Source organism: Xyrauchen texanus, chromosome 9, assembly GCF_025860055.1.
Source record: "Xyrauchen texanus isolate HMW12.3.18 chromosome 9, RBS_HiC_50CHRs, whole genome shotgun sequence".
Lineage (NCBI taxonomy): Eukaryota > Metazoa > Chordata > Actinopteri > Cypriniformes > Catostomidae > Xyrauchen > Xyrauchen texanus.
In genome coordinates this window covers 2,403,839-2,425,135 of record NC_068284.1, presented here as the reverse complement: position 1 = coordinate 2,425,135, position 21,297 = coordinate 2,403,839, and the positions used below count along the sequence as shown (strand labels likewise).

Below are 21,297 nucleotides of genomic sequence, written 5' to 3'. Positions count from 1 at the left end.
ACTTTCAATTGGGTTAAGGTCAGGACTCTGTGGAGTGGTCTGCAGAGACAAAGACAATTGTGCAATGAGCAGCCTTATTTATATCTGAAAAATCCCGATACATATCGATAATCATCAGGAAAATCTTCAGATTATCGATGTGTGGAAATGGCATAGATCCCAATCCTACCAACTAGTAATTCCATTGTCAACTAGCAGCATCAGAACAGTTTAGTCTACTAGTCTCGTAGATCCCTTCTTGTAACCTCAGGATATGTATCCCAAGGTTGAGATAAGGACACAAGGATATGACTGTCCACCTCTACCTACATATTAAACTTTTCTGACCAAGCTATCCTAAATGAACCAAAGTGTTGGGCCCAGATGATCCTCTTATGGTGTGTCACAGGGCCCTAGCAATCAGCTTACTTTATTCACCAAAAAGGCTTGGGGACTCTAGTTAAGGGGACATTGGCATTAACCAAAGGCCTCTGGGTCCCTAGTGATGAGCTCACACTCTACTTGCCAGGGGTCCGGCAGGCCAAGTGCATGAATTGCACAGTAGCCAAAGGTCCTGTTGTTCACCCTTCCTTTGCCATTCCTGAGGCTTTGGATGCCTCTGCTAGCCTGGAAAACTGTCTGCATTACCATTATTCGTGTCCAAACAACGTGGTATTAACATGGCACCATGTCTGAAAAAAACAGTAAAACCATGGTACAATTTCCAAGAAACATGGTAGTACCATGATACTTTTTTGTATCCATTATTAAAGGCTCTGACACCAAACTAATGTTTTAAAAATAGTTTTGAATTGGTTTAAATCTGGTACGAAGCACAGCCAAACGTGAACTCTTTTTTTTTTTTTTTTAGTACCCTAAAGGGGCAGTGTATCCTGGGAGATACAAACAGCTAAATTTAAAATGAATCCAATATTTTAAAGAAAACCATGAAAATGTATTATTTGGGCCCTAATGTGTCAGAAAACATTAATAAATTAATTTTCTGAGGTTTTTTATGGTCTTGCCCTTTTTTGGGTTAATTCAGGTTTTTGACATCTGCTTATGCTTGTTGTGCCACAGTTACATTTTTCTTTTTCTTTTTTCACTTTAAATGTGTCCATAATTTTTTTTTAACTTGGGGCACAAAGCATAGAGCCCTGTTCCATCATAAGCCAACATGTCATCAGTTTTTTTTACATTCGTCATGAAAGATTTGGTAATCATCTGACAATCGTGTTAGACAATGCATGCCTGTTCACAAAGACAGAGTTCTCTGCATTCCTGAAAGTGCAAAACATTCAACACTTAACTTTTTAAATTCTTATTATTATTTTTAGGGGGCAAAGCACCAAAGGTGCTGGAATCATATTATATTTGTTAAGATTTTCTTTTTATTGGTGGGCCAAGCACCGAAGGTTCTGGAACCCTAATGTATTTGTTAAGAATACATTTTTATTATACTTATTCTTCTTTTTCTGCCCTAAAAGTATAAGGGCAGAAAAAACAGTAAGCCCTACAGACACAAAATGTGGCAGGATGGTCCCGAATCCCCCCCACTACTCAGGCAAACACACACCCAGTGGCGCTATAATAAGCACCGTTGCATTTTTGCTAATATTTCAGCAACTGTTAAGGGCTAGAATCAAAATTGTCTTTTTCACAGGATACCTTGAGTCAAGCCCAAAAAAATGCATGTCTCCGATTTCATTTCCGTCTATAACATTTTTCCAGCATTTAAAATTTTCTAAAAAACTTTCTAACTCCTCCTAGGCTGTTTGTCCGATTCGCATCATACATCAAACTTATACACAAGAAGGGTCTGTACAATTTTGTGAGAATCGGGTGACGCTATAATAAGCAAATTCACGTTTTCGCTAATAACTCCAGAGTTATCCCCTAAAGATATGGTCAAATGGATTTTCATTTCCATAAGAAAACGTTTTTTTTTTTTTTCAATTATATAAAAAAAAAAAAAAAAAAGCTTTTTTTTTTACTTGTCCTATGCCATTTCCCCAATTCACACAAAATGTTTATACATCATCTAAAGACCCTCCTGTCAAAAATGTATCCAAAAAATTGTGATGTGTTAAATTGTTTGGAAGATATACCCAAATATGTTTGTGGGTGTGGCCTGGAATGACTACTAGGCTTGTATCTTGTGACTGAAATTCTCAAACGTAATAAAATCATGTACAAAATATCATTCATTTGTGATGCAAGGTGGCGCTATAACTTAAGAAAATCCTATTTGTGCTATTGTTAAGGCAGTTAGGGTTAGGGTTTGAGTTAAGGCCAGGTTATATTTTAGTTTTTCTGTGTTCTGGGTTGGATCAGCCCTTCATGTACAATATTTGGTCAATTTATGATGTTAGGAGTTGCTATAACTTGAGAAAACACTATTTCTGAACAGTGATAAAAGCAGTTGAAATTTGACACCAAAACAAATGTGTCCACAGTATTCACAAGATCTTTTCTTTCAGATTTTGTCATTTTTGTCATGCTCACCAGGAAAGTCTGATGACATTTGACAAATTTCTACAATTTCTGTTTTCAGCAACACTTTAAAATGATCAGGTAATTCAACACTGGCAGACATTTCAGGATGTAGTACCAATTTTATCCACTAGATAGAGACACAAGATAGGTAATTCTTGAGAGTCTTTAAACCCATCAAAGAATTCCCTTAAATCTGCTGTGTGTAATGTATCATTATGTTACCAAGCAAGGATTTTTTGCGAAAAAAGTTTTAGCGCATCAAAATAAAGCTGATGGAAATGCAAATTATCTATAAAATTTCACAAACGTCAACATAATATTTTTCTGTTTAACTCTAGCGCTTAAACTCCATGTTGATACATTAGATGTCGTGAAAAACTGGTTTGGAAACACTTTTTGTCGAGAAAATTGTCATTAACGCAAAAATATACCCCAATCATTAGCCTGTGTTAATCATGACGACAGTATAGAAATGCCAATTTGATGTACAGGATTTTTAATTGTTAGACCTATATGTGACGCTTTTGTTCTACCCGCTCCGTACGGGACTCGAACCTAGGTCTCCAGTGTGGGAGGCAGGTGCTCTAACAAGGAGGCTAAAGGCTCCCGCTACATATACATATACCTTTTCTTTACATAAAATTAAATTAGCCTTATCCTGTTCTGAAGATGAGAAAAGTTGGCTAAATGACATTCTCAGAATGTTCTACACTTTTTTCAAGTCTATAATCTATCAGAACTTTTTGTCCAATGAGTTCACTTTCAGAAAATTAGCTTTTTGGAGGTGGGGACACTGATCCGGATCCCAGATGTGCTGGCCACCCCCGATCGGGCAGGGAAGTATCAGATACCAGGATTTAAAAGGGGATACATATCAAGCTTTGGTGGATTTGGGTTGTACCCAAACCTCAATCCACCAACACTTGGTGCAAGGCAGGGCATTGAGTATGAATAAATGGGAGAGTGTGCGGTGTGTGCACAGAGATATTCACAGGTATTATTTTAGTGGAACTAATCAGTATTCTTATCACATATATCCTTTTGAGCTAATTATTTATTATTCTAATTATCTTAATAAATGTTCTTTGTGGTTTAATGCTCATACAAGCAGTTTGAGACCATTCCAAATCTGTCTTCATGCTTTAGGAGACTTAAAGGCCTTGGTCACGTATGCTGCTTCTCTAGTGTATTCATGACCCAACAACATACATTTGATTATCAATGTTTCTGGTAAGTTAACAAAAATAAAACTTCAGCTCTCCTGGGAGAAAGTACAATTATATCTGTTTTAAGTTCCAATATGTTAAGATCAGTCTCCAACAGAAGCTTTTGTAATATAAGACCTTGAATAGGAGAAACTGTGTGTGTGTGTGTGTGTGTGTGTGTGTGTGTGTGTGTGTGTGTGTGTGTGTGTGTGTGTGTGTGTGTGTGCGTGTATTTATCACTTTGTAGGGACCAAATGTCCCCATAAGGATAGTAAAACCCGAAATTTTTGACCTTGTGGGGACATTTTGTCGGTCCCCATGAGGAAAACAGCTTATAAATCATACTAAATTATGTTTTTTGAAAATGTAAAAATGCAGAAAGTTTTCTGTGAGGGTTAGGTTTAGGGGTAGGGTTAGGTTTAGGGGATAGAATATAAAGTTTGTACAGTATAAAAACCATTATGTCTATGGAAAGTCCCCATAAAACATGGAAACACAACTGTGTGTGTGTGTGTGTGTGTGTGTGTGTGTGTGTGTGTGTGTGTGTGTGTGTGTGTGTGTGATTTTCCAAAGGTATTTCTGTTTCAGGAATTCAGTAAAGTGAGAATAACAGTCAAGAGGTGGACAACTGGACCTCAGAGACCTACTACTGCCTTTTAAGCAAAGACTGTCCATGGTCTAGGACCTAACTCAGACCATTGGATCCTGTATACGGAACTAAAATGTAATGCCAATAATCAATAAGATAAACGATATACACGATGACCATGTTCAGAAATGTTCTATAGTAATCTATGCTTGTAACCAATTACAATTCTAGAAACATTCCATTAACGTAAACATGATGCTGTATCTGACTATAAGTATTGATGTTTTTGAGTTCAGTTTGGGATTCTCCTGTCTTCGACTCAGAGGCTTTTGTATTGCTGACTTCTGCCATTTGATTTTGCAAACAACTCTCTCCTCTGCCATGGCGTTGGGGGTATGTGGGGATGGGGGCTTGGTCGTGTGTCTATCTGCAGGAGAGGGAGAGTGGTAAGGCTTGTCACCTGGGCTGTCATACCTGTCTCTTGTTATAGTGATAGTGGGGGGAGACCTGAAAAGGGTGACAAAGAGCATCAGTTGGCAGAAAAAGAGGAACCAGAGAGAAACTCTTCCTGTGTGTGCAACAAGACTGATTGACTCGTTTGTGTGTGTTTATTTGGCCACTGAATGCCCTTTTTGTGAACAAAACTGAAGAGTAATAAAATAAACGTTGATCATTTCCACTGCCTCCTGACTCATTAATTTACCTTGAGAATACAATCTCTGTTTCAGCCTATTTTCTTGGCAAAAAGTGTTTCCAAACCAATTTTCCGTGACATTTTATGTATCAACATAGAGTTAATGCACTAGAGTTAAACAGAAAAATATTATGTCGACTGAAATTTTAGAGATAATTTGCATTTCCATCAGCTATATCGGTACACTGCAAAAACCCTTTGATAGAAACGTAGTTAATCACAGTTAAACTGCATTCCATAACAAAATCTAGTCTCACAAATGAAAATTCACAAATTAAACAGAAATAACAGCTTATATTAGTTTTACTCCACCCTGCAGTATATCAAACATTATCTTGAGATAATTGACACTACAATACAATACTCAAAAAAATACCAATGTCTTTTGTATTTGAGCCTCTTTGGGTTTGATTTACTGCAAAGGCGATCCCTCAAAAAAAAATGCAGCTGAAAAGTTTCAACAATGCAAATAATTTAATTAAAACTATTACCTTCTGAAGCATGAAGCAATTCAAACGGGTAAGGCACTGCGTGTCTCTTTGAAATAGAGATATACAAGTACAAGTGACATTATTAATAAGTATTATTAACAGTTGTACTACTAATCCTCATCATAAAATCCTTTAGTCAAGTCAAGTCAAGTCCTGTGGTTTTTATTGTTGTTCAACCATATACAGTTAGTACAGTACACAACGAAACAAGACCTGGTTCCTCCAGGACCATGGTGCTACATAAATCAACATAGGACAAACACAGAACCACATAAGACTAGATACAGACTAAATAACATTTCTACATAAAGTGCACGTGCAAACGTGTACAAAAAGTACGTAACAGTACAATACATTTCTAAAAGTAACAATAGGCACAGTGAGAGACAGTGCAGCACCGACCAGTACACATTTGTAATCGAGTAGTGCAAAAAGATAACACTTTCTAAAATCCTAAATGTAAACATAGCATACTATGAAATAGTGTTCTATGGACACAGCAGTTATTGAGGTAGCAGACAGTTATAAAGTGATAATGAATTAAAGTGCAACTATGGACATGTGCAAAAGTTGGATGGTGTGTATGTGTGTGTGTGTGTGTGTGTGTGTGTCAGTCCAGTCCCTGAGTATTGAGGAGTCTGATGGCTTGGGGGAGAAGCTGTTACACAGTCTGGCCACGAGGGCCTGAATGCTTCGGTACCTGTTGCCAGACGGCAGGAGGGTGAAGAGTTTGTGTGAGGGGTGTGTGGGGTCGTCCACAATGCTGGTTGCTTTGTGGATGCAGCGTTTTGTGTAAATTTATTTTAAGGAGGGAAGAGAGAGCCTGATTATCTTCTCATCTGTCCTCACTATCCTCTGCAGGGCTTTGTGGTCAGAAATGGTGCAAGTCCCAAACCAGGCAGTGATGCAGCTTCTCAGGATGCTCTCAATAGTCCCTTTATAGAATGTAGAGAGGATGGGGGGTAGGAGATGTGCTTTTCTCAGACTTCAAAGAAAGTAGAGACGCTGCTGGGCTTTCTTGGTAATAGAGCTGGTGTTGAGGGACCAGGTGAGGTTCTCCGCCAGGTGAAAACCAAGGAATTTGGTGTTCTCGACGATCTCTACAGAGGAGCCGTCGATGTTCAGCGGAGTGGTCACTCTGTGCTCTCCTAAAGTCAACAACCATCTCTTTTGTTTTGTCCACATTCAGAGACAGGTTGTTGGCTCTACACCAGTCCGTTAGCCGCTGCACCTCTTCTCTGTATGCTGAATTGTCATTCTTGCTGATGAGACCCACCACGTTCCTGTCATCTGCGAACTTGACGATGTGGTTCGAGCTGTGCATTGCTGCACAGTCGTGAGTCAGCAGAGTGAACAGCAGTGGACTGAGCACACAGCCCTGGGGGGCCCCAGTGCTCAGTGTGGTGGTGATGGAGATGCTGTTCCCGATCTGGACTGACTGAGGTCTCCCAGTCAGGAAGTCCAGGATCCAGTTGGAGAGGGAGTTGTCCAGGCCCAGCAGGTTCAGCTTTCCAATCAGGTGCTGAGGAAGGATTGTGTTGAATGCTGAGCTGAAGTCTATGAACAGCATTTGAACATATGAGTCCTTTTTATCTAGGTGGGTGAGGGCCAGATGGAGGGTGGTGGCGATAGCGTCGTCTGTTGAACAGTGCGCAAACTGCAGTGGGTCTAGTGAGGGGGGCAGCTGGGTCTTAATCTGCCTCATGACGAGCCTCTCGAAGCACATCATGATGATGGGTGTAAGTGCAATGGGATGGTAGTTGTTGAGGCAGGACACTGAAGACTTCTTTGGCATGGGGACGATGGTGGTGGCCTTGAAGCACGTTGGAACGATGGCGCTGCTCAGAGAGATGTTGAAGATGTCGGTAAGAACATCTGCCAGCTGGTCTGCACATCCTCTGAGCACTCTGCCAGGAATGTTGTCTGGTCCAGCAGCCTTCCGTGGGTTGACTGTATGTAGAGTTTTCCTCACATCGGCCGTGGTAAGATAGAGCACCTGGTCGTTGGGAGGAGCTGTGGTCTTCCTCACCACCACGTCATTCTGCTCCTCAAACTGAGTGTAGAAGTTGTTCAGCGCATCTGGAAGGGAGGCATCTTTGTCACAGGCAACTGATATTGTCCTGTAGTTGGTGATGGCCTGGGCCACATGCCCCGCATGTCGCCGCTGTTCTGGAAGTGACTGTAGATTATCTGTGCATGTGCGTGCTTTGCCTCTCTGATGGTAAACTTTAGTTTTACTTTAGGTTAAACAACAAGACACCAACTGTTTGCCAGCACAATTAATAGGTACAGCAGATGACAATGTATATAAATGTATGTTATATTGTTGTGAGACATACAATTGTAATAATATAAAGATAACTTGAGACTTTGACATGCTCAGTTGGACCTCTATGAACATTAGTGCAGAAAATGCGACAAGGTTTGTCCCTAAACCTTTGAGAATGTAATCACAGTTTTAACATTTATTCACCATGTGTATTATTGACTCAGTATGGCGCACATGCACCACTGCATGCGCGCGTGAGTCAGAAATCAAATAAATGAATAAACTCAAATTAAATTGATCATGTTGAAGTTGACCATCTACAACAACTGATATGAGTCCAAAATGGTGAATTATCTAAATTTACCTCAGTTACCGGCTGCCTCACGGAAAACCGGGCAGTGCGCAAATAGGGCATTTAATTACAAAATTACCAAGTGTGAATGTTTTTAAAACACTGAAGAATAAAACAATTAAAATCAAAAGTAAAGGCCATTGCACACTGAGTCCAAAATTTTCGTATGCGTTTTTTCGTGTTCATCAGCCTAAAAATCCGTCACGCACAGAAACCTTGCACACTGAGTCCGATGCGTATTTATTAAACCTTTGCGGAAAAAAACGCAAAAAATACAAAATGGATTCGTCAAGCAGTGAGGATGATTTTGTTGCCCTCTCTCTTCTTAAAAAGAGAAAAAGAAAGAGGAAATATTGGGTCCATCCAATCCTGAGATTGCGCCGAGAGGAAGGAGAGTTTCAGCTCCTTATCAAGGAGTTGCGAAATTATCCAGAGCGATTCAAAATTTACCTCAGAATGTCTGTGGAAAAGTTTGATGCTTTGCTAGCGATACTGGAGCCACACATTAAAAAGAAGACTACAAATTTCCGTGAGCCAATCGATCCTGAACAGAGACTGGCAGTATGTCTAAGGTAGCTATCACACACACACACACACACACACACACACACACACACACACACACACACACACACACACACACACACACACACACACACACACACACACACACACACACACACAGACAGAGCCGGCGGAAGCGCTGGGCAGACAGAACAGCTGTATACAGGTTGTATTTTGTACCCTAATAATACAATAGTAATCGAATTGGCTGCTCAATCACACCTAAATCGATCCAAAACTTCGATCTGATTGAAAGGGCAGGTTTATTCCTTTTCTATTCCGGTCGAGAGAACATACACTTGATCGAATTGAAAACCGAAACTGAAAGGACTGCGCATGTGCAATGATGTGCGGAACGAGCTGTTCTCCCCCCGGCCCCACACACACACACACACACACACATTATTGAAACAACATTAAGTTGTGCTCTATAATAATATATGTATAATTTCAGGTATCTGAGCACTGGGGACTCATTCACCACCATCGCCAGCAGTTTTAGGTTGGGTATCAGCACTGTAGGGAAGACAGTGAGGGAGACCTGTGACCAAATCTGGCTGCAGCTCAAGGACACTTACATGCCAACTCCAACAGAGGACATCTGGAAACACACGGCAATGAGGTTCAATGAGAGGTGGAACTTCCCTAATTGTATTGGTGCTCTCGATGGGAAACATGTCAAAATTGAGGCCCCTGCAAACTCCGGTTCCCTTTTTTTTAATTATAAAGGCACTTTTTCTATTGTCCTCCTCGCATTAGTAGATGCTGATTACCGTTTCCTGGCCATCGATGTGGGGAACTATGGTGGGAACAGCGATGGAGGCATTTTTGCAGATTCTGCACTGGGACGGGCCCTCCAGCGCGGGACCCTGAATGTTCCACCCCAAGTGGAGCTCCCATCTGCACCTGAATTGGGGAAGGTCAACCATGTTATCGTGGCAGACGAGGCCTTTCCCATGAAGCAATATTTGCTCCGACCCTACGGTGGAAAGCGACTTGAAGAAGACAAGCGCATCTTCAACCTCCGCCTGTCAAGAGCCCGTCGCATCTCAGAAAATGTGTTCGGCATTTTGACCCAAAGATTCAGGGTTTACAAAAGGCCAATGGAGGTGAACCCTGACCTGTCAGACAGCATCATCAAGGCAACCTGCATCTTATGCAACTACCTGCGCCATGAAGTAGTGGGACAAGCCAGCCAGGGTGAAAGCTTTGATGTTGACGATGCTGGCAGTGGCAATGCCTGTCTACAGGAGTTTCAGAGGCCAAGGGGCAACCGCGCATCTGAAGAGGCTCTCAACATTAGAGACACATTTAAAAAATATTTTGTCTCACCTGCTGGCGAGGTACCATGGCAGTATGACCGTGTGCGCCATGGACTCAGATTGTAGACACACAACCAATCACACTGTATAGACCTCAGTCGTGCATAATGGCTGAGTTGGATTCGTGTATGCAGTGTAGTTTGTAAACACAACCAAATATATACAATCAGTTAACATTATTACTAAAACTATTATTATATTATTATTATTATTACATTCAATGCAACACTGATCCACAAATTGTTATATATACATTATACTCTGTAAAACATGATACTGTATATAGTTTATACATTTATATTTTGTAAATTCAATTTGTATTCATTTTTGTATTATTGTAGTTTTTGTTGTATTATATTTATATATTAAACATATAAAGAAAAACAACTAAAGACAGTTGAATAAATCATTTCTTGTTTATTCTGTTTTTAAAAGAACTTGCTGCCCAGAAAAACAGAACCAAAATTCAAGTAAACATTTAAAATGTGTTTCTGCATATCAAAAATAATAATAATTTAAACTGGAATTTTTGTTGAACCCCTTAAGCCCCAGTTAAACTAGAATAATGAAGTAATAATAATTACTTTAAAACTGGTGCTCTTAAATGGTTGTGAAAAAATATTTAAACGTACCATGTACAAAAACTAGTTATTTACAGAGAACGGTAGTTTGGATCCTGGGGAAACTGCTGATAATAAAGCCCTCCAAATGAAACATCGTGAATCAATTCCTGCATTTTAATTTTTAGATAGGACAATTTCTCTGGGGCGATTTTCCTCATGCTGGGGGCCAAGCTGGAGAGAAAGGTGGACACCTCATCAGTTTGCAGGTCCTGCCAGGCCTGACGCTGCTGTCGATCTGCCTCTCTCTCCTTCTCTCTCCTTTCATCCCTTGCTTCTCTCCATTGACAGTACCTCTCTAGGTTGTCCTCACTCTCTGCCTGCATCTTCTTGCTTTTTGCACCGCAGCTACCTGAAGGAGTTGTGCTGCCATCTCTCTCTGTCTCCATCACTACACTGTCACTCTCCTTCTCTGTCTGCGTTCTATCATCTTCCCTATTCCATTCTCATCCTCCTCTTCCTCATCATCATCCACCGGGATATTACCATCTGACCTGTTGAAAGTAGGCTATCTGAGTTATGAAATGATAGGCTACACTGCACTCTGCAAGCTTTCTGTGATGCATTTCTGGATAGGCTAACATTACCTTCTCCTTGCCAAGGAATTTTGCAAGAAGGACATTGAATCCATATGGATCCACTTCTTTTTTTTGCTGGCCCCCTGTCCACTTCTGCCCTGTCCTTCTTTCCTATAGCGGACATATGTGTCCCGCAGGTTTCGCCACATTTTCTTCACTGCTTCAACTAACATCATGTAAAAAAAGGTACATTATTGTTATTATATTATATATAACAGTTATTTATTCACAATATCTAATATCATATACTAATATAATATATTATAACATAATAGATATATTGTTAAATACATATTATTGCAGTAATTTAGGTGACCAGAGCTTTGCATGTATTATATTAAAAGTCCAAGTATGCTAGCAACTGAATGAATAAACCCTGGTTGGGACTACGTTACGTTATCACTATTCACTACGAATGAATGAATGACATTAGCAAAAGAGCTATTGTATAGCTACCTTGAACACAATACTGTATACACTTTCGTACACTCTTTGTTTTGAAATCAATGCCCACCATCCTGTTTCCCAAGCTGTTCAGTAATCATCTGCCACAATCTGTCTTTATATTCAGTGTTTTTGTAATCCGCATTTTGTTTTTCATACAGTACTTTGTGCTGCGAGACGAAGTGTATCAACTTGTCAGACGCCATTCTGGATTTTGCCGGTCACTTGTACGGTGGCTCCGATTTGTCAAAAAACCTCTCAAAATGCTGCAGAAAATCGAACCCGATCCGAATTTTGTTATTACGGACGAAAGTTTCGGAGGCAGTGTGCAAGCGTGATTGAAATAACGTGAGGTCGAATTTTTTTTTTAACGTGCGAAAATTTCGGATGCGAATTTCGGACTCAGTGTGCAATGGCCTTCATATTCAGTGATAGATTGACAAACCATTGTGTAAAATTATGAATAAAAATACATTTATGCTTACTTTGTCCTTCTTTTACTCCGTTAAGTGCTCCCTGTTTAAAAGTACATACATCCTGTTTAAAATCATAAAACAACACAACACCATTTTTCTTTATTTCATCATCCATGAGTAATGACTGGAAGATGAGGTAGGCCTGTTTAGATTAAGTATTTGAAATGAATTGTGCATAAATTAAATCATAATAATTCTGCGCTCTGTGCACTGCCATTGAAACTGACTGCAGCGGAAGTTGTTTTATGCTACTAATCAAAGCTTATGCTCTGCGAACGTGGAAGTGTGACAAAGGCCTGGGTGGGGTTGAGTCAGCTGTGTGTAAGGTCTCACTTAAGTTGAGATGTAAATTTCACACTAAGGGCATAGTAAATACTAGTTAGTTTGTAACAAAGTCAGTGCTTAATTTGGTTGCACCATCTGTTCTTAAGGCAAGACTTAACTAGTAGGTTGTAATGCGTAGTCGCATAATATGATTTTACCTGTATTTCTCCAATAAGCAGCCTTGAATTTGTCCACAGAAGTGTTAAACAGCAATGAATTTCAGTCTGATCTTGTTCAAACCTTGTTTGCTCATGTAACTGTCAGCTGTAATAAATGATATCCTCATTGAAATATGATTTGTAATAAAACATTTAAATACAAATACAACAGGCTGGAAAAATTTACATTTATTAATTTTAATAACTTGACACTGGCTGGCATACACAGGAAAGCGCACTGTAAGATCGGTTTCATGCTGAAGAGCTACGTTTTTTCCCCTCCCCTTTCTCCCCTATTTGAAATGCCCAATTCCCTGTGCACTATAAGTACTTGTGGTGGTGTAGTGACTCACCTCAATCCAAGTGGCAGAGGTTGAATTTCAGTTGCCTCTATGTCTGAGACGCATCTTATCACATGGCTTGTTGAGCACGTTTCCGGAGACATAGCGCCTGTGGAGGCTTCATGCTATTCCGTGCGGTATCCACACACAACTCACCACGTGCCGCACCGTGAGCGAGAACCACATTATAGACCAGGAAAGAATCTGTTTTAGATTTAACATTGACATCTTATTCAATTGCAGGGAGTACTGAATGGGAAATAAAGCGACAAGACACTATAGGAAGTGATCACTATCCTATATTAACAACAGTGCAAGTAAATGCAGGAAGAAGTGATGTGAATCAGGGAAATATGGGTAAATGGAGGTATGATAAAGCGAGTTGGGAAGAATTTATGAGTTTGAGTGAGGAGGGATTAAAGAACATTATAATAGAAACTGATAGATTGATAGAGATGATCAGTAGAGAAATAGTTCAAGCAATTCAAATAGCAGCAAATAAACATATACCAAAAAGTAAAGGGGGTAGAAATATTGAAATAGTTCCCTGCTGGAATGAAGAGTCTGCATGTGACATAAGAAGAAAAAGGAAAGCATTTAGGAGAGTCAGGAAATCACATAATTTTCATAATGTGATAGAATATAAACAAGCACAAGCAGTTGTAAGAAGAACAGTTAGGAAAGCCAAGAAAGTGTATTGGATGTCATACTGTAGTGAAATAGGTAAAAATACATCAGTAGAGGAGGTGTGGGGTATCATTAAGAAAATGAAGGGAATTCAAAAGAATAATGGATATCCAGTTTTAAGCATGAATGGAGAAACAGCTGTGGAGGATGGAGAGAAAGGGGAAATGTTTCTAAATGCGTTTATTAAAGTAAATAGTTCAGAAAATGTGACTGATTCAGAATAAGAATAGATATCAGAGTTAGGCATGTGATGGAAGAATATCCAGATGTTGAGGATGGAGAGAAAGAGATGTTTCTAAATGCGTTTATTAAAGTAAATAGTTCAGAAAATGCCCCATACTCTATGAGTCAATTAAAGAGGGCTGTGAGAAGAATGAAACAATCTACTCCAGGTTTGGATGGAGTTAGTTATTGTATGATGAAGTATTTAAGTGAAGTCTCTATAAAGGTGATTTTAGCATTTTATAATAGAATATGGAAAGAAGGTATACTCCCTCAAAGTTGGAAGGAAGCATTAATAATACCCATTAAACAGCCAGGGAAAGACCCAAGTAATCCCATAAATTATTGTCCAATAGCTCTTGCCTCTCATTTATGCAAGGTAATGGAGAGAATGATAACTGATAGATTGACTTATCATTTGGAAAAGTGGATTTAGGTGTGGAAGAGGGACTTTGGATCCAATAGTATCTTTAGGAGCTGATATAAGGAAGGCATTTATAAATAAGGAAAGTGTCATCGCTGTTTTCTTTGATATAGAAAAGGCGTATGATATGCTGTGGAAGGAGGGATTATTAATAAAGCTGGGACAGATGAATATAAAAGGAAGAATGTATAATTGGGTTAAAGAGTTTTTAATCGGGAGGAGAATTAGGGTGAAGTATGGCTGGTTTATATCCTCTAGTGGTATGAATGATAATGGAACACCCCAGGGCAGTGTAATAAGTCCACTTTTATTTATCATCATGATTAATGATGTTTTCTCAAGAATACATACAAGTATGGGGAAATCATTGTTTGCTGATGATGGGGCACTCTGGTTTAAAGGAAAGAAAATAGAATAGAATATAAAGAAAATGCAGTGTACGTTAAATGAAGTAGAAAAGTGGTCAGGGGATAATGGATGCAAGTTTTCAGTGGAAAAGTCAAAGATAGTAATTTTTACAACTATGAACAGGAAGGTGGATGTTAAATTAAACTTATATAAACAACAACTGGAACGGGTTAATATAATATGATTTCTAGGAGTATGGTTTGATTGTAGATTAACCTGGAGAGAACATATAGAAAAGATGGTGGGAAGATGTAAGCAAGTAGTGAATGTAATGAGGTGTATTTCAGGACAGGAATGGGGTGCAGATAGGTTGGCTTTAAAAACTATATATACATCTATGATAAGATCTATACTGGATTATGGTTGCATAGTGTATGGTTCTGCAAATAAATCTAATTGAATTAAATTGGATAGAATTCAGTCTCAAGCCCTAAGAATTTGTTGTGGAGCATATTTGACTTCTCCAGTCTCAGCTCTTCAAGTAGAGATGGGTGAGATGCCTCTGCATATAAGACAACAATTAATGGCTTCTTATTGGGTAAATCTAAGAGGTAAGAGTGGGAATCACCCTACAAAAAAGGTACTGATGCCTAGTTGGGAATATGAGAAGAAAGAGTGTAATAGTTTTGGATGGAGTGTGGGGAAATTAGTAAAAGATATGAGACTGGAAGAATTCAGATATGCTCCAATAATTCCTTTATCTCCAGTGCCACTGTGGGTTTTGCCCCAACCAGAAGTTGATTTTAAATTATTAGAAAGAAGGCAAGAGGAAGGTCCGTATGAATCTGAGGTATATGATGTAAGGGAGTATGTGGGGTCAAGATATGGGGATTATTTGCACATTTATACAGATGCTTCGAAAGACCCCAAAACAGGTCATGTGGTGCCGCATTCATAATGCCAAAGTTAAAAGTGTATAAAAATAACAGGATATCAGATTACCTATCAGTGTATACTAGAGAGATGTTTGCAATAATTATGGCAATAAGGTGGATTAGTGAAGTTAAAATATCTAAAGCAGCAATATGCTCAGATTCTAGTTAAGATATGATAATAGAGATTTCTCAAGAATTATATTCTCTTCACCAAAATAGTATAAAGGTACAGTATTTGTGGGGTACCAGCTCATATTGGGGTGAGAGTTAATGAAGATGCTGATGTTTTAGCAAAAAAGGCCATAGATAGAGAGATAGTTGATATCCAGATTCCTTTTAGTGGGTCAGAAATAAAGTAAATAATCAAAAAGTATATTATGAAATTATGGCAACAGTATTGGGACACTGACACAAAAGGTAGATATTTGTATGGTATACAGTCAGTAGTGGGTAAGGGAAGAGTATCAGGTGGGAGCAGATTTGAGGAGAACATAATTTCAAGATTAAGATTGGGGCACACAAGGTTAAACAGCACAATGCACTTAGTAGGCAAACATCCAACGGGTCTATGTGAGATATGTGGTGTTAATGAAACAGTTGAACATGTTTTAATGCAGTGTAGGAAATATACTGTTGAAAGGAATGAGTGGAAGGATGAACTAGTAAAAAAGGGTGAGCAGTTTACTATTAAAAATGTATTAAATCTAGAAGGAAACATAACTCCATTATTGTTACAGTAATTGTGAAGTACAGGTCTGCACAAATGTATATATGTAAGAAATTATTAATATTATTATTATTTCTTTCTTTCTTTTTTGTCTTCTCTCATTTTGTTTTACCCCTCCATGGGGGCTGAGTGTGGGAACGCGCAGCGCCGGACGAATCCTCAGGCTCAGCCTCTATGCGGGTTTAAGAATTAAGGGTGATTGTATGTAGATTGGTGGAGTAAGGTAAATTAGAAGAGTGCAAGTAGAGTGTCAATGGTCCATTTTGGTTATAGGTGACGGTAATGCACTTATATGTCTGCGATCCACTGTAAAACAAGAAGAAGAAGAAGAAGAAGGAGGAGGAAGCTCAGGAAAGAAGCAGATGATATGATCCATAATGGCGGCCGGTGCATGGTAGGACTATCGCTTGTTGGGTACACAGGAAGCAAGACGAAGATTAGTTTATTAAAATCGCCATAAAACACCAAAAAGGAATTTCTGATAGTGTTAGACGGCTGTTGTGCAGTCATGGAGGAAGATTCTGAAGAATCGATAATAGAGGATAGGGAAGGTTTTACGGAGGTATACTCGGGAAAAAGTCAAAAGAAAAAAAATTCAAAACGTAAGAAATCCAAGGATCAAGAGAATAGTGAAGATATGACGGAATTAATGCAGGATAAAGTTAAAAAAAAGACAAAAGAAAATCAAGAAATTGTAAGAGAGCAAACTGTACAAAATGTTAAGGAGTCTGGATTCAAAGTTATGTTGATATTTGAAAAGAGTACAGGAATACATTTGCATCCAATAAGACTATCCAAGGCGATCGATAAAATTATTGGGTCAGTTGTTTTGGCTAAATGTTTGGGACAAGGGAGAGTTTTGATTATAGTGAAAGATATTGGGAAAAAAAAAAAAAACTACTCAAGATTAAAGAAATGAATGAAGAAAAGGTCACAATTAAAGAGATTGGAGTAGAAAAGGGGGAAAAAGGGGTAATATATGGAATTCCAACATATATATCCACTGACGAAATGTATGAGAACATAAGAGGAGGTAAGGTTATTAATGCGAGAAGACTGTATAAGACAAAGGAAGGACAACGACAGGAAAGTTTAAGTGTCTTGTTGACATTTGAAGGGAAAATGCCTGAAAAGGTTCAAATGGGATATATAAGTTACCCAGTAAGAATGTATGTCCCAATGCCTTTGAGATGTTTTAAATGTCAACGAATAGGACATGTGGCTGCAGTGTGTCGGGGAAGGTAAGATGTGCAAAATGCGGAGGTGAGCATGATTATGATAAATGCACAGAGGTGAATGGATTAAAATGCTGCAACTGTGGAGGTGCTCACAGTGCAGCATATGGAGGATGTGAGGTACAAGTTAAAGCAAGAGAAGTACAAAAATACAAGTCTGAGCATAAAGTCACTTATGCGGAAGCAGTGAAGGCCTGCAAAAGTAAGGAGGACAGGAGGGAAGAGATGAGGGATAATTTCAATCAAGATTCAAGGGACCTAAGAATGGAGAAAGCTAAGGAATCAGAACAACAGTGTGATATAAAAGATAGTACTTTAATAATGACTAAAGAGAACTTTCTAGCCTTTATTGTTAAGGTAATTAATGTCACTGCTATGTTGCCAAGCAGATCGGCCAAGATTAAAACAATTCTAGAAGCTGCGTCAGAATTCCTAGGGATCTCTGGGATTTCAGTGAACGCAATTCATGAAATTCTAACTAGAGCAACATCAGTAGAAGTTTCACAGGTATCTGAGTAGTTAAATGGTGATTCATGTAATGCAATGGAACGCAAGGAGCCTTGTAGCAAATGGTCAAGAATTTAAAAAAATTGTATTGGATATGGATCACAAACCAAGTGTAATTTGTGTTCAAGAGTCTTGGCTTAAGCCAAATCTGCAATTTGTATTACCAGGATATAAGTCTGTTCGAAAGGATAGAGCTGGGAAACAAGGGGAGGGGTGGTAACATTTATAAAAGAAGGAACTATATATAGGGAGTTAAGTGAGGTTAAGGATATGGAATGTGTTGTGGTTGAAATATATTTTAGAGAAGAATCAGTTGTAATATATAATTATTATAATCCATGTAAGAAGATTTCAATAAAGTTGTTTGAAAAGATTAAGAAAGAGACAAAGGAATTATGGTGTGGTGATTTCAATGCTCATAATTGTCTATGGGGGAGTTCAAATATAGATTATAATGGGGAAGTAATAGAACAGCTCATGGACGATAGATCATTAGTATGTTTAAACACAGGAGAAGGTACTAGGTATAATGTAGCAGAAAATACGGTATCGAGTATAGATTTAACATTAATATCAAATGGTATGGCTGAATTATGTGAATGGAAAGTAAATAGCGAGAACACAGTTGGAAGTGATCATTTTCCAATTATTTGTAAAATAAATATAGATAATAATCCAGAATGTGTTCTACAAAAGAAATGGTTGTATGAGAAGGCAGATTGGAATTCTTTTAGTAAGCATTGTAAAGAATATAAAGATTTAGTGGTAGAAGATACAGTAGAAACATTTTGTGATTCAATTACAAATATAATCATGGAAGCTGCAACATTATATATACCTCAAAGAAGGTCAGGTCAGAAAAACAAAAATATGCCATGGTGGAAGGAAGAGTGCAGTAATGCTATTAAAGAAAGAAATAAGGCATTTAAACAACTCAGGGAAAATATGAATATGAGTAATTTGGTGGAATATAAGAAAGCAAGAGCTAAAACAAGAAGAATAATTAAGAATGCGAAGAAAGAAGGATGGAGAGAATTTTGTTCTACCATAGGAAAAGATACTCCTATGGATAAAATATGGAATATGTTAAGGAATATGAGTTGGGAAAGGAAGGAAGGCTACTCTAATACCAGTTTTAATTGAAGAAGACAAAGTTGCAGTAATAGATATAGATAAAGCAAACATGTTAAGTAAGGTTTTAGAAAGAGCACATAGAATAGAATTGGGAGAAGAATATGAGATAAGGAAAAAGGAAATTTTAGACAAAAATCCTGATATAATGAAGAAAAGAAATAGCAATAAGAGCTGTATGGATGCAGAGTTTTCACTTACAGAATTGAAAGTAGCATTACATAAATGTGCCAACACCACTCCTGGGGTTGATAGAGTAAGTTATAAAATGATAAAGCATTTGTCAGATAGTATATTATTAAAGATACTTGAGCTATATAATAAAATATGGATGGAAGGAATTATCCCAAAAATATGGAAGAAAGCTGTAGTAATTCCTATTGTAAAGCCAGGAAAAATTTCAACTAACCCAGGAAGTTATCGTCCAATTGCTCTGACTTCAAACTTATGTAAATTAATGGAAAAAATTATAGTTCATAGATTAACATATGATCTAGAGAAAAGGGTAAATTGAGTAAGTATCAATGTGGATTTAGAGGTAAAAGATCAACCATGGATGCATTAATCAAGGTCAATAATGAAGTAGAGAAGACAATAGCTATGAAAGAAATTATGGCAGTAGTGTAATTTGATATAGAAAAAGCGTATGACACGGTATGGAGAGAAGGGTTGTTAATTAAAGCATCAAGGATAGGAATAGATGGGAATATGTATAATTGGTTATCCCAATTTTTGTATGAAAGAACATTTGTAGTTCAAGTGGGAGGGTGTCAGTCATTAATTTATAAGGCAGAAAATGGTATTCCTCAAGGGAGTGTTATAAGTCAAATTCTTTTTAATATCATGATCAATGATATTTTTGACAATTTAGGATATGGTGTGGGATGTGCATTGTATGCTGATGATGGGGCTATTTGGAAGAGAGGAAGAAATACAAAACAAGTGATGTCAGGTATGCAAACAGCTATTAAAAAGGTGGAAGAATGGAGTATAGAATGGAGTTTTAAAATGTCAACTAGTAAATCATGTTATATGATATTCAGTAGAAAAAAAGATTTTAAGGATAATGAATTAGTATTGTATGGGAAACCTTTAGTTAAAGTTAAAACATTTAAATATTTAGGAATGTGGTTAGATGGGAGATACACTTGGAAAAAACATATTGAGGAAATTGATAAAAAATGCAGGAGGATCTTAAATGTGATGAGGGCAATAGCTGGGAAAGAATGGGGAGCAGAAAGAGATTCAATGCTAACAATATATCAAGCCTTGATCAGATCTACTATTGATTATGGATGCATAATTTATGGGGCAGCTTCAGAATCACTATTAAAAAGTCTAGATAGAATTCAATATAGAGCACTTAGATTATGTTTAGGAGCAATTAAAACTACTCCAGTCAATGCATTATTAGTAGAAGCGAATGAAATGCCATTGAAATTAAGGAGAGAGAAATTGTCTTTGGTATTTTGGGCATATTTAAAGAGTTACACTGGAGGAAATATAGCTAAAGATGTTTTAAATAATTGTTGGGAATATTTAAGTAGAATCGAGAGAGGATATGGATGGAAGATAAATCAGTTAACAGAGAAATATCAGATTGCAAATATTGAATGTAGTGTGTCACCTGTATGGGGAGAGGTTCCGAACTGGATTATTTCTGAGGTTAAAATTGATTTAGGAATATTAGATAAGAAATGGGAATGGGAGGAAATGGGTATAATTAAGTATCAAGTTAATAAGTACATAAAGGAAAGTTTTTATGCAAGTTTGAACATTTATACTGATGGATCTAAAGATCCAAGAACAGGGATTACAGGAATAGGAGTGTATATTCCAGAATTCAAAATATCAATATCTAAACGATTAACTTCTAGATTGTCAATATATACTGTTGAAATGGTAGCTATTATAATAGGACTAACATGGGTAGAGGAGGTAAAGCCAGACAGAATAGTGATATGCTCTGATTCTGCTTCTGTCTTAACATCACTATTTACTAATTGTACTTCTAGAGAAGATTTGATGTGCTGAAATATTTTCATTAATATGGCTGAATACAAAGGAAAGGAGTAGAAGTTGGATTCTGTTGGGTACCAGCGCATGTAGGAGTAGCTGGTAATGAGTATGCTGACGAATTAGCAAAAAATGCTTTAAAAAGGGAAGAAATAGATTTTAA

At 37.9% G+C, this 21,297-nt stretch overlaps 1 protein-coding gene across 1 annotated transcript in view; it reads left to right on the top strand.

Moving 5' to 3' along the window:
* Positions 1-21,297, top strand: part of LOC127648804 (gastrula zinc finger protein XlCGF8.2DB-like) — a 399,553-nt gene that overhangs the window by 24,547 nt on the left and 353,709 nt on the right. The window lies entirely within an intron of this gene.